This window comes from Pteropus medius, unplaced genomic scaffold (genome assembly GCF_902729225.1).
Source record: "Pteropus medius unplaced genomic scaffold, Ma_sr-lr_union100, whole genome shotgun sequence".
Taxonomy (NCBI): Eukaryota; Metazoa; Chordata; class Mammalia; order Chiroptera; family Pteropodidae; genus Pteropus; species Pteropus medius.
The window spans coordinates 3,340,339-3,354,750 of record NW_024340695.1 but is presented as its reverse complement, the minus strand read 5'-3'; the positions used below and the strand labels follow the sequence as shown (position 1 = coordinate 3,354,750).

The 14,412-nt window shown below is 33.8% G+C and overlaps 1 protein-coding gene across 2 annotated transcripts in view; it reads left to right on the top strand.

Moving 5' to 3' along the window:
* KCNH5 (potassium voltage-gated channel subfamily H member 5) overlaps window positions 1-14,412 on the top strand; it is a 342,803-nt gene that overhangs the window by 224,262 nt on the left and 104,129 nt on the right. The window lies entirely within an intron of this gene.

Here is a 14,412-nt window from a genome sequence, read left to right as displayed (position 1 = left end):
TTAGTAGTTTCAGCTTCTAGAGCCTTGGTTTTATACTTTATGCCCATTCGGACGAATGTAAAAAGGAATTTTGGGAAGAGTGATATTCCAGACAGAGAGAAAAATGACACGATTCCTTTTAGGCCTCACATCAGGCAGTTCAAGGGATGCAGTCATCCAAATAAAGCGATTGTGTAGGCACTTGCAACATGGGATGGTAGGGCACATAAACAGGAAGCCATCTGATTTCAGGTGTTAGTTGAAATCCTGTGAATGGACAGACTTCTTTAGGGTGTGATCTCTGATGCAAATAATCATCAGGAGCCTGTAGACCTTGACTCTTGTAGTATAAGGGGCCGTGGAGAGAGGAATTGGAATAAAAGTGGAATGACCCAGTGTCCTCGGTTTAACTGGGATAGTCCTCCTGTTGTCCCAGCATAGCTATTAAAAGAGCTGTCTTCTATTCTCAAAAAAGTGCTGTTTTTAATGATTCATTGTACAGGAACTTAGGTAAGGGGGAAGATGAGCCAGTAGAGGAGCAGTGTGTCCTAATAGTGAAGAAGATGGAACTACTTAAAAGGAAAAGAATAATGAAAATTGTTAAGGGCAACATTAAGTCAGAGATGGTAAGGCTAATCTGAGATTTTAATGTAGAACAGTTTCAGTAGGAAAGTAAAGTCAACTTGTTTAGTTTTGTCCTGACTGATTCCTTCAGAGCATTTTCTCAAATGTATTATTATTTAGTGATCAGTCTTCTTATTGTGCTAATATTTCATCAGTTTTGTGACACATTATTTAGAACATTTTTAAGGAATATGAAAAACTTTTAAGAATTTACAACCAAACTGTTTCAAGTATTAGTTAAAAAATAAAAATATGTATATAAAATTGTACGTCTCTGTATCTCCTATAGTGCTTAACATTGTGTTTACGCACAGTAGACACTTAATAAATGTGTTTTTGATATGTCAATGAATATCCCGACTATTGGTAAATGCAAACAAAGCCTAATTATAATTATAAAATGACTAAAATACCATTCTTAGAAGTTTTAATAGTGTACACACAATTTAATAAGTTGTCTGTCTTCACACAAACCACTTTTATCATTTCACCAAACAAGGGACAGAATCTAGATCAGCTATTATAATTTTTTTCATGTTAGTCTGCAACTTTTGTTGGTAACCCATTTTGTTGAAGAACATTCTAGTTATTCATGAAGGTTATGAAATAAATGATACTGGCCCTGCTTAAAGAGCTTAAAGAACAAATTTATTCAAAGATGATATTGCCTTTCCCTTGATGAACCATTTGCTATGCATTACACGAAATTTTAATAGGTAGTAAGATCATTCATGTACCATACAGGCAGCTGGAGAGAGACAGTCACGCTAATGCTCTGTTATACTCACATAGTCAGAAAAAAACTTTAGATCCCTTTATGTATAGCCAGTAGAAATTAACTTTTAAAAATTCATTTACTGAGTAAAACTCTCATTTGGTCAGAAAAGAAGTTAAGGATATAGTTTCTTCCTTCCAATGGCTCAGAGTCTAGGTAGGGAAGTGATAAATTAACTTAAAGAAAAAAATACAAAGCACTGAGTCTGGCAGATAGAGACTTTATCCCATTGTTTAGATCCTACAGGTTCTTTCAGAGTACTTTTACCTTACAGGCTATCTGTATACACTAAACATTTTTTAAGGAGGAAAATAAAATCATAGAATTTTAGTATTTTAGGAATCTCTGCCTGGTGGCCATATGCAGAGTTTATTATAAAAGAGACTGGAAATAAGGAGAACAGTTAGGGAGTTCTTGTGGTAACCTAGCCACAGGATGATAAGACTAGATGCTGAGACATTGATAGGAAAGAGGCTATTCTGAAGGCAGAATGAAAAACTCTTGGTAACTGATTTCATAAAGGAGTCCTATACAAAGGGAAGCCAGCGATGAACCTAAGAAGACCAGTGGTTCTCTCTACCAAAATGTCTCCCTGATAAAATCATTCAGAGTTTCTCCTTAAAAAGTTGTAACATTTTTACATCTGCAACATGTTAAGGTTCTCTAGATTATGTACATTGTGGAAATGCTTACAGAGAGAAATTGACAATATCTCATCTTCCTTCTCAGCTCCAAAATGGAAGTCTACACCCCACCACCAAAAATGCTGTTTATCTGGTTTGGAAACTTGATGTTTACTAGAGTTTCCAGATTAGAAGGAAAACAGGAAAATAGTTACAAGCAGCTGGATCTGTGGACCCGAATAGGTCACTCTGCCCAGTGCTTTAAAGAAAGGGTTCAGAGATTGCTGACAAAGCACATTTATTTGTTCCTGAGTTCAGTGGGATGACCATATTTGAGAAAATAAAAGGAGGAATTCAACTGACGGTGGAACCAGCCTTTACAAAGTTATGGCAGAGCATCTCAACTAGATTGTGGTGGAAGGCCAATGGATGCCGCAATGCCTTAATGTACAATTTGAGGATGGTGATGGGGAGATTATAAATGTTGGGTTTGTATTACTCATGTTCCCTGGGCATTTTGCCTTCTAAGATTCAGTGATTAGAAATTTCATTCCATCACTAAATATATATTCGGTTCTCTTGAATATTTTATTCTCTCAAAATAAAGATCAATGCCTAATTAATGTTGATATGTATCATAGTGTGTAATAATGTGTCATAGTGAATATGCATAAACAAAGTAAACTAAAATTTTCCTTTTATGTTACAGAGATATATTAGTTAGTGAATTTTCTTTTCTGCTGTGCGAAATGGCTGCTTTGGTAATGTGGCAACCATAGCTAATTTAAGGGCTCTTTTTCTGTACCTAATTAAGCATATCCCAGTTTAGTGATGGGCCTGGAATATCTCTTAATGTGTATCATTTAAGGGGTGCATTCTGTTTCTATTTGGTCTACATTCTTGGCCCTGAAAGTACTTAATTCTTTGAGGTCTGTTGTTCATACTTAAGAACTTTTGGTTTAACCAGTGACTGGTAAGCAACCAGCATTGACTAGAACAGGTTTGCTATGAGATAGAGTGATTATTATTTGCAATATCAATCTTAAAGCCAATACGATGTTAAGTTATATTGTTGAAATTGACGTTCAGGTCAGAATTCATTTCCTTATATTTACAGTGAGGATAAAAATAGTAACTCTTCATGAAGTTTTATAACTCAATGTTTCTAAAAATGCAAATAACATATTCTTTTTATAAAAACAGTATATGCTTATTGCAAAAAATTAAATAGTGTGGAAAAATTTAAAGAACATAAAGATCACCACAAATTCTATTGCCTGAACATAGCAACTGTTAATATTTTATAAATAACCTCCTAGTCATGTTTCTGTGTGTACCCATAAATCATCCCCTGCCCACCCCGCCCACATTCACAGATACATATAATATTACAAAAATGGAATTTAGTAACATGTTTTTTTCTAACAAAAATATGCCATTAATCTTTTCAGATCTATGCCCAGACATCCCTATCATCATCTTAATGGTTTCAATTACATTGTTGTACCATCATTTGTCTCACATAATCTTTATTTTTTAAACATATTACTTTTTTAAAAAAATCATAAATCATCATTTGTCTCACATAATCTTTATTTTTTAAACATATTACTTTTTTAAAAAATCATAAACATATTACTTTTTTAAAAAATCATTTTTGTTTGCTAATTTTATAATGCTAAAGTATTATAAAACTTCCAAGAAATGGAATCATTGGGCTAAATGGCACAATTTGAATTTTTTAATTAAAAATTATTAAGGTGACATGATTAATAAAATTAAATAAATTTCAAGGGTACAATGCAATATATATATTTATATATATATTTATGAAAATATATATATTTATGAAAATATATATATATATTGCATTGTGTGTTCACCACCCAGAGGACCTGAACAGACACTTCTCTTCAGAAGACACACAATTTGAATTTTCGATCTATACTTGTACAGGCATATCTTCTTGATTATTTTCTGATGAAGTCATTTTCAATATTATAATATTATAATATTTATTTTTCATAAACTACTAAGTTTCAACAATTAATGCCCCCAATTTTAATATTCTTGGAATTCATTCGTACGTAATTTTCACTATATCCATAGCCTTTGTGATTTTGGACCTCTTAATGAAAATTTTACCTCCTCCATTTCTTCAGACTGTCAAGTCAGACTATTTCGATGCTATGTTCAGTCAGGTTTGACCTGGGATGGTTTTTATATACTTGCCATATACTTTGCTACACGGGAAAATCTTTTAAATTTAATTCAACTTCTATTTTTCAATGTATTCAGAAGTTATGTGTTCAGAACTATGCTGTCAATAGACAAATTTAAAGAAGTTTAAAAGATACATGCTTTCAAGAACTTCATTATACTCATAACAAGATATATCAACCCATACAAAGGAATTTAAAAAGATAAAGCAAGGCACATAATTACTATTTTAAGGAGTGATGGATTGCTAGGTTTTGTAAAAGTATACGATAAATTTCTTGACCTGGAAGAATCAAAAAGGTTTCATGAAGGAAATAATAAGCCCTGGTGAGTGGCTGGGATTTAGGAAGGATGAAGCAACAAGGGGGAGAGATATATTAGTTATCTATTGCTATGTAAGAAATGACTCCAAAACATAGTGACAGTCCTACAATGATTCATTGTTTCTCACGATCCTGTTGGTTAACTGGGCAACTAGTTCTTTTGCTCCACGTGCTTGGGCTCCCACAGGCAACTACATTTAGTTGGCACCTCAGCTAGGGGCTTGGTTTCCCCTGGAACTACATGGATAGCTAGACCTTTTTCTATCCTTACTGTCCCTCAGTACGATCAAATTTCTTCAGGAATGGTGGTCTCAAGGCAACATTACAAGAGAGCAAAAGTCAAACATGGAAGTTCCCTTAAGGTCTAGCTTGAAAAGTTGCATAATATAATTTCTGCCACATTCTATTGAAAAAAATGAAGTCACAAAGCCAGCACAGATTAAAGGAAATAGATTTTGGTGGAAGATGCAATAAAGTCTCATTGCAAAGAGATGTGCATGCCAAAAGAGGAATAATTTGTAGTCATATTTTGAGATTCACCACCAGGGAACTGCATGAAAAAGATTTGGAAGCAAGAATAAATTATATTCAGAGTCAGCAGAAGATAGGTTATGATGCTGTTTTTCAGAGGATACGAGAGGCTCTTGGCTATTCTACGGCACCGTTCTTAGGATCACCAACAATTTGTTTAGGTTATTGGCAGTACCTCTGCACTCTTTGGATCTTGGATAAATCATACGTATGTTTTGGCTTAAAGGTATTTCAGTATTATTTTAAGTATTATATTTAATTCTTTCATATTAACGTAAGCATAATGGTAAAACCTACTATACAGATATATAGATGTATAGAAAGAGTAAGTGATTTAATATTATTCTCTATTTATTGCTTTTCATATTCATTTTCATAAAGATTAGAGAAATGATTGCAGGTATCTTTACTGAAAAGAGGTAGATAAGAGTAAATGGGGTCAAATATATGGTGACAGAAAGAAATTTAACTTTGGATGGTGAACACACAATACAATATACAAATCATGTATTATAGAATTGTACACTCAAAACCTATATAATTTTATTAACCAATGCACCCCCAATAACTTTAATAAAAAAAGAAAGAAAAGCAATTAAAATGTGTATCTAGTACAAAATAAACACGGAATAGCCATAACTTTTGCAAAATTCCATTTTCACCATAGAGAAACAATTCTGGACTCACTGTATTGTCTCTTTTTTTCCCCCATAGCTGATAATGCTAGACTTACAACTGATAAAACAGGTAGATCTTTGCATCTTATAATTTGAAGGACATAGGAAAATCTCTGCATCAAATCATTGGGCTGCTACAGTATCTAAATCTCATCATTGTAGTTTTCTTATTTTGTATTTTTGAGGTTTTTTTAAAATAAAAAATACAATATAAGAATTTATAAGTATCCTGGAAAATGCAACTTATGTTATCATCTACTAATCAGATCACATTATATTTGAACTCTCCATGTGCGTGTATGCACGTGTATGTGTACGAATGGAGATGGTAGAAAATATGCCTTCTCCTAACATAGAGGAAAAAGAAATAGAAACAAAAAAGAAGTGCCAAAAATACATCGTCACAACTTTTAGACGTAGAAAATAAAAAACAAAATCTCCTTAATTGCAAAAAAAAAAATCCATTATGCTCTCTTTTCCAGTTGGCATTCTGCTCCTTATGTTCATGCTGACCCTTGCCCATCTTTGTATCACTGTTACAAGCACGTCTTATTTTTCGTTAGTCACTTGTAGTCACCTAAAGTTTTAGTCATTCTTTGCCATTATGATTGTCAAATGTAAATAATGTCAAAATGAAAGTATCTCCTTTTCCTTCTGACATCTCTGAGTGACTCTGCATGACCAGCAGTCTCTGTCTGTGTGCCTTTTTATTTCTCAAACTCCTCACATTTCTCCTTGCCTCCTTCTAAGCTGGTTTTAGAATTCCTGAGAAACATGAAAAAGAATGACCAGTGTCCCAAGTTTGGCATATCTAGGAGTACCCTCATTGGAGATTGTGTTCAGTACTTAAGACATTTAAGCTCCCTGCTAAGTATTTTTTTAGTGACTAAGCTAGCCTTTGTATCAGCTGCTAGGGACCTCTAAAGATAACATACATTTTAATCTTTGATTGTCTCTGGTTGCCTGACAGTTGATATATTTTGGGAGCTTTTGTTTGACTCATAATAAATGAGTCTGAAATGATGAGGTCAGTGTTCATTGAGCATCTATAATTATTGTTCCTCAGATTTCAGAGGTATTGTTCTGTATCACCCTGTTCATCTTTATCAAAGTTGCAAAAACTTCTATAGCTATGCAAGCAATGTGAAGGTACTAATTTATTAGAAGTCAAATGAATTGTGCTGTATTATAAAGAATAAAGAATATTGATTTATTTAGCATGAAAGACAAAATAACTATCATAGATAAAGCTATTTTGATTCTTTGATTCTTTGTTTATACTAATACTTCAATTTCTTGGAGTTCTTTTGAATGAACAATCTTGTACATCTTTCCATTCATCCACCTCCATTTCTAACACCTTTGGTCATATATTAATAATTGATGAACATAGGTTCATGATTAATTTCTTTAAATTAAGTGACTCCTAAGGATATGTAGGAAACGATATTAATAAGCATCGCCATTTAATTATTGAGACTATTTTGATGGAGTCAGTTGTTATGGTAATTGTGGGATGAGCTGCAAGCTAGTGAAATTTGTCCAATGTTGTTATAATTTGGTAAGTTCAAAAAATTTACCTTTTGATCCTTTCTGCATCCCCAACTTATCTCACTATTTGACAATTAATTAAAAAATGATTCAATCAATTTGTAATGCCTGGAATTTCCCCTTCAAAATTGCAACATCCCTGAGAGGGATAGTATATTAAATAGTTTTCAATATTTAACACTTTAAGTAGTTAATGAGATTAGTTCTAGGATAATTGGCATAGTTCAAGTACTACACAGAATGGAGGCATAGATTAAGTGAAGACTAGAAAAGAAAAAAATGTCTGCCTCATATGTGGATGCTTAGAGGGTGCCTACATATATAGGTCATTACAAAGGAGCATCTAGGGAAATCAGGAGCCATTATGTGAGAGCGGAAAGGAGAATAAGACTTTGAAACTGGAGGTTTCTGAAGATCAGCTTCTTCACTTTGTTGTAAAGGCAACTGGAGTCATTTCAAATGTTTTAAGAGGCTGTATGCAATACATACAATCACAGATTGATGGAACATTTACTTCCACACCTTTAATACCATTATTAAAGGTGGACTTTAGTGAATATAAATAAAGAGGGAAATGATGGTTAAACCACCTATGTGGCTTTAAAGGTTACCAGAAATGCATTCTCATATTAATATTTTAAATTGCTCAATCTAGTGCCAATGATTGCTTGCCAAGATTTATAAAAGAAAGGTAATTGGGAAAAGTAAATGTCAGATGTCATCATGAACAGGGACAAAATGTCTAAAAAATACATATTATCGATAAGGAGATGAATGGATGCAGCTTGACCTAAGGAGCAAACAAAATGAAGTGACTGATGAACATAAGGTCTTCAGAGACCTGGATATCATCATCTTATCTGTTATCATGAGCAATTCATAGGAGTGGAGGCCGAGGTACAATTAATTAGCTGAATACAGATTTTTGGCTCTACGAATTGTTTAACTATGAGAAATAAACTATAGTTTATATACTTGAAATAGCTATAAGTTCATTTGTGGACTTTTGTAAACTGTGTAAAGGAAAAGATCAGTACCCTTCTTTCAAAGAATGAGATTTTGTAGAATTAAATAATTTTTTGTAAGAAGTAATGGATACTACTTGAGAGCAAGTGTTATATCTTTTTTATCATTGAATCACTAGTGGCTAGTGTAGTGGCTGACGTATAATAGATATTCAGTAAATATCTACTGAATGCAATAATGCTTGAATGAATAATGGAATCTGTGATTTGTGTTATAGCATTATTCAATCCTTTTAAATTTATTTGGGTGACATTGGTTAATAAAATTACATAGATTTCAGGTGTACAATTTCAAGTGTACAATATGTATATTGCATTTCGTTCACCATCCAAAGTTAAATTTCCTTCCATCATCTTATATTTGACTCCCCTTACCCATACCTGCACCCCTTCCCCCCGGTAACCACTAAACTGACAAACGACAAACAAACAGAGACGCGTGGGATACAGACCCTGCCTCACAATGGAAACAAACAAACGACAGACAACAGTGACATTATTCAATCTTTTAACCTATGTCTCTTTTTGAAAAGTAGGTGTTTTTGTTTTAAAATATAAAATATATAAAATGTTTAGAAAAGTATTTTTTCAGAATATACTATTGGGCTCTGATATGCATCATAAGGAGTTCACTATCCTCTTCCCTGAGTTTCCCACCCAGTTGAGAATCGATCTGTCCTTATTAGGATTTATTATTGTATTTGCATAACTAATCACACTCAGTAACTTAAAACAAAACAACCATTTATTTTACTCATGAACCTGTAATTTATTTAGGGCTAGGAGGACATGCCTTATTTCTAGTCCATGTGGTATCAGCTGGGGGTGACTTGAATGGGTCTGAAAAATCCACTTCTTAATTGGCTCAGCCACATACAAGCTATTTGCTGCACATATAATCATAGGTTGATGGAACATTTTCCTTCTTGTTTTAACTATGATTATTAAATATGAATATAAACAGAGAAGTGATGATTGAACCACTCATGTAGCCATAGTGTTACCAGAAATGTCTTCTCATGTCAATATTTTAAATTGGTAAGTTTAAGGCCCGTGCTGAGCTGGGAGCTCAGCCAAGGCTATTGGCCAGGGACCTTGATTCTTCTCCATGTGGGCCTCTCTAGAAGAATGCTTGGTTTTCTCACGACATGGAAGCAAGATTCCAAGAGCAGGTATTCTAATAGTGAGGAATTGGAAGTTTCTAGTTTCTTAAGACCTCGACCCAGATACTGGAATATGATCATATTACCATATTCTATTGGTAAAACAGAATGTTCCGGGATTCTGGGGGCAGGGATACAGACCCTGCCTCACAATGGAAAGGATGTCAGGGAATTTGTAACCATCTTTGATCTACTAATTATCTTCAAAATAATCCCTTTGGTGAATAAGAAAAATATAATGCTTTTTAGAAAAGACATTTACTGGTGTGTATGCCAGAATTACCAAAACTTTAAATGTGATAAGTTTGTAAAATTAGCTTGTTTTAAGTTGTCTTAAGCCTAAAAGGCTGCAGAAGAGCATATTACAAGGGGCTTATCAAATTTTAACAAGTTAGCCTGATATTATTAAAGTAGGTGAACTGACTATCTGGTATCTCATTCAAAGGATAAAATTATATAACAGGCCTCTACAAAAATGGCCAGGCCAAGCATGGACATTCATGTTTGACAAATGACAGTAGGCCTTCCCAATTTATATATTATCTTAATATGGTAAGGGCATGATTCACCTGGGTTTCTAAATATTTCATTCTCCTACTTGCATTAATAAGGTGTATTCCTTCTATGTTTTTGTCTCACCTGTAGTGAGACTTTGATTTGAAAAAATGTTTCTGAATAACTATTTCCTGGGTTTCTATTGTGTGAATTTGCTGGAAAAAAATATCTGAACACCTACTATGTTCCAGGAACTGGTCTGTGTTCTGGAAATAAAGCAGTGAGCAAAATGGACAAGGCCCATGCTTGCACTCATGGAATTTCCATTTCTAGTTGCTAAGATAGATAATAAACAAGCAGATTAATATGTAATGTAAATTAAAGTAGTGATAAATAAGATTAAGAACATAGTAAGGGAATGGAGAGTGATATTAGAAGAAGAGAATATTTATACAGGTGATCTGCAAAGGACTCTGTGATGAGTTGGGATTTTGAGCAGAGATCTGAATGAAGAAAGGAGATAAACTAGGTGAAGATCTTGCAGAAGGAGCAGCTAGTGAAGGGGCCCTGAACAGTGAATGGGTTTAGAATGTTTGACTAGTACCAAGAAGGCTAGCATGGAGCAAAGGGAGTGAGAGAATGGCTGGCAGAAATTATGATCAGTGAGGGAAGGCAGTGCTCTGAATATATGTATCCTTGGACCACGACTAGGTTGGATTTAAGTCTATGTATAATGGAAAAGGTTTTAAGTGGAAGAGGGCCAAGGTTAATTTATATATTATTTAGACATATTATTAATACATATTAATATATGTTATTTATATATATTATTTCTGTTGCACAAAAAATTAATTATTTGGAAGCTATTTCCATGATGATGATCATGATGATGATCATGATGATGATACGTAAAATTTCATGAATGCTTTCTCCTACTGGACTCTCTTTTATAACTTATTTTATGTGAGTTATCACATTTAACACAACCCCTTTGCGAAGATAGTAGTGTATAAGTGAGGGTGTAGAAACCTAGAGAGTATTAGAAACAGATTCAAAGACACAAAGCTGGTAAGTGGAAAAATGCATACTGTTAAAGACTATGAGAGGGTGCTGGTAGAGGTAGTGAGAAGTGATTGATTTGAGGCTACATTTTGAAGGTAGGTCTGACAGGAATTGTTGATGGATTAGATGTAGGAGATGAATCAAAGAGTGAATTGAAGGATGACTTTGTAGTTTTTGGTCTGAGCAACTAGGCATGGCTTTGCAATTTACGGAGATGAAAAAGTGCCTTTGGCTGTTGGAGAGAGTGTGTTGTAAATTAAGAGTTCTTTTTTGGATATGGCTGACTTGAACAGCTATTAGGCATCCAAGACGATATGTGTGTCTAATTCAGGGCAGAGGGTATGTCATCATTGAGAGAAGCTGCATGTGGCTACATGAGAACTTCCTGCACTCTTTTTGTAACTTATTTTAAAGTAAAAAAAATTTTTTTAAACATATACATATAATTGATCTCTTACTTTAAATTATGACCATGTTTAGCCCTTCGCATACTCACATGAAAATAAGAGTCAGAAGTGAATATCTTTGTAAATATGCCAAACTTATTGGGATGTTGATTACATTCTTCACTTATTAATGTTGTAAACTTTTAATACATTGGTAGTTTTCATATTTTAGTGCTTAAACGTTTCATTTGGGCAGAATATGTGCATATTTAAGGTATCCAGAAAGATGAAATGCATGGTAATTTTTTACACTAAAAACCAGTAGTAAGACGCTTTGGCGAATACAGCGTATTGCAAGCATCTTAGGAAGCCAAATAAGTTAAATATGTCAAAATAATAGGTAGTTCTGTGATATTTATTGACAACTTAGAATAGCTGAGCACTATTAAAAAAACATGATTGTAGCATTGTTTCATTAAATGCTTATTATTTTAAAAACATAAATTCTTTTATTTCTTTTCTGAAAAAGTGAAATTCCATATTTGTTTCATAATTTTTCCATCATTTGTTCACATTATTTCTATTTGTTTTTTTTTAATACCACAGTAGTGGAATAGAGATGTTAAGTCTGTGATTACTTTTTTTTTGGTTTTGTTTTTAAGTATAAATATTCAAAGGCTTAAAGACCCAGTCGAGAAATCAGCACTATAGTTTTCTTATTCAATCTTTAACAAAATATCATCTATCTTGAAAATTGTCTGCACTGGAAACAAAATAAGTAACAGCAAAAAACTGACTGAATGTTTATAAAATTATAGCTTCCTGTTGTGAGATTATAATTTGTTGTACTCAGAGAAAAATTGTTCTTAAAAAAAACCAAATGATTTTCTGAAAATATGTTAAGGGTCTTTAGATGTTTTACTAGCTTGATTATTTTGAAATAATTTTTTAGTTTTTCAATTATAGTTGCCATACAATATTATATTAATTTCAGGTGTACAACATAGTGATTAGACATTTATATGACTTAACAAGTGAACACCCCAATAAGTCTAGTACCCATCTGACACCATATAGTTATTACAATATTATTGACTATATTCCCTGTGTTATGCTTTATATCCTTATGACTCTTTTGTAACTACCAATTTGTACTTCTTAGTCCCTTCCACTTTTCACCCACATCCCTAAACCCTCTCCTATCTGGCAACCTTCAAAATGTTCTCTGTATCTATAAGTTTGTTTCTGTTTTGTTTGCTTATTCTTTAGATTCCACATGTAAGTGAAATCATATGGGATTTGACTTTCTCTCTCTGACTTAATCCAGTCTGCACAATACCTTCTAGGTCCATCCATTTTGCAGATGGCAAGATGTCATTCTTTTATTAAATATTTTTTTATGGCTGAGTAATATTTCATTGCATATATGTTCCACCTCTTTATCCATTCATCCACTGATGGGCACTCAGGTTGCCGCCATATGTTGGCCATTGTAAATAATGCTGCAATGAACATATGATGCACATGTCCCTCTGAAGCAGTATTTTGGGTTTCTTTGGATAAATACCCAGAAGTGGGATTACTGGGTCCTACTTTATCTCTTATTATGGCTTTTGTTTTAAAGTCTTATTTCGTGTGGTATAAGTATTACTATCCTAGCTTTTCCCCCCCCATTTTTGTGAAATACCTTTTTCCATCCCTTTAGTTTCATTTTGTGTGTGTGTGTTTTGATCTGAAGTGAATCTCTTTTAGGCAGCATATGTAAGGATCTTATTCATTCAGCCACCCTTTCTTTTGATTGGAGCATTTAATCCTTTCACATGTAAAGTAATTGTTGCTAGATATGAGTTGTTGCCATTTTATTATTCATTTTTTTAAATTTTTTTCTTCTTTTTAAAGAAATCCCTCTAACATTTCTTTTAATACTAGTTTGGTTTTTATGAACTATTTTAGCTTTTTATCTGTCCTTAGATTCTAAATGATAGCTCTGCTGGGTAGAGTAATCTTTGTTGTAGGTCCTTACTTTTCATCATTTTGAATACTTCATTTTAGTCCCTTCTGGCCTGCAAAGTTTCTGTTTAGAAATCAGCTGACAGTCTTATGGGAGCTCCTGTGTAGGTAACTAGATGCTTTTCTCTTGCTGCTTTTAAGATTCTCTCTTTGTCTTTAAACTTTGGCATTTTAATTATGACATGACTTGGTGTGAGCCTCTTTAGGTTCATCTTGTTCGGGACTCTGCACTTCCTGGGCTTGTGTGTTTATTTCTTTTGCCAAGTTCAGGAAGTTTTATGTCATTATTTCTTCAAATAGATTTTTAATTTATTGCTCTCTTTCTTCTCCTTCTGGTGCCCCTGTGATATGAATGTTGGTATACTTGATGTTGTCCCAGAGGCTTGTCCTCATTTTTGGGATTCTTTTTTCTCATTCCTGTTCGGATTTGGTGTTTTCTGCTACCTTATCTTCTAAGTCACTGATGTGATCCTCTGCTTCATCTAATCAACTGTTGATTCCCTCTAATGTGTTCTTCTTTCAGTTATTATATTCATTTCTGACTGCTTCTTTTTTATGTTTTCTATCTCTTTGTTTAAGTTTTCATGAGTTCTTCTACTCTTCCCCTAAGTTCAATGAGCATCCTTATAACCAGTGTTTTGAACTCTGCATCTGGTAGATTGCTTATCTCCATTTTGTTTATTTTTCTGAAGTTTTGTTCTGTTATTTGGTACATGTTTCTTTGTCTCCCCATTTTTATTGCTTTTCTGTGTTTGTTTCTGTCTTTTACGTAGGGGTCCTAAGACTCCTGGTCTTAGTAGAGTAGCCTTATGTAGTAGGTGTCCTGTGGGGCCCCACTTTAGCAGGGCTCTCATGCCTGCTCACTCTGCTCTTTCAGTATGTTGTCCTCGGATGCAGCCTCAGGTGGTGCTCCAGCTTGGATCAAATGCCGGCCCCAGGGCCTCTGGGGAAGGTCCCCACCACAGGCC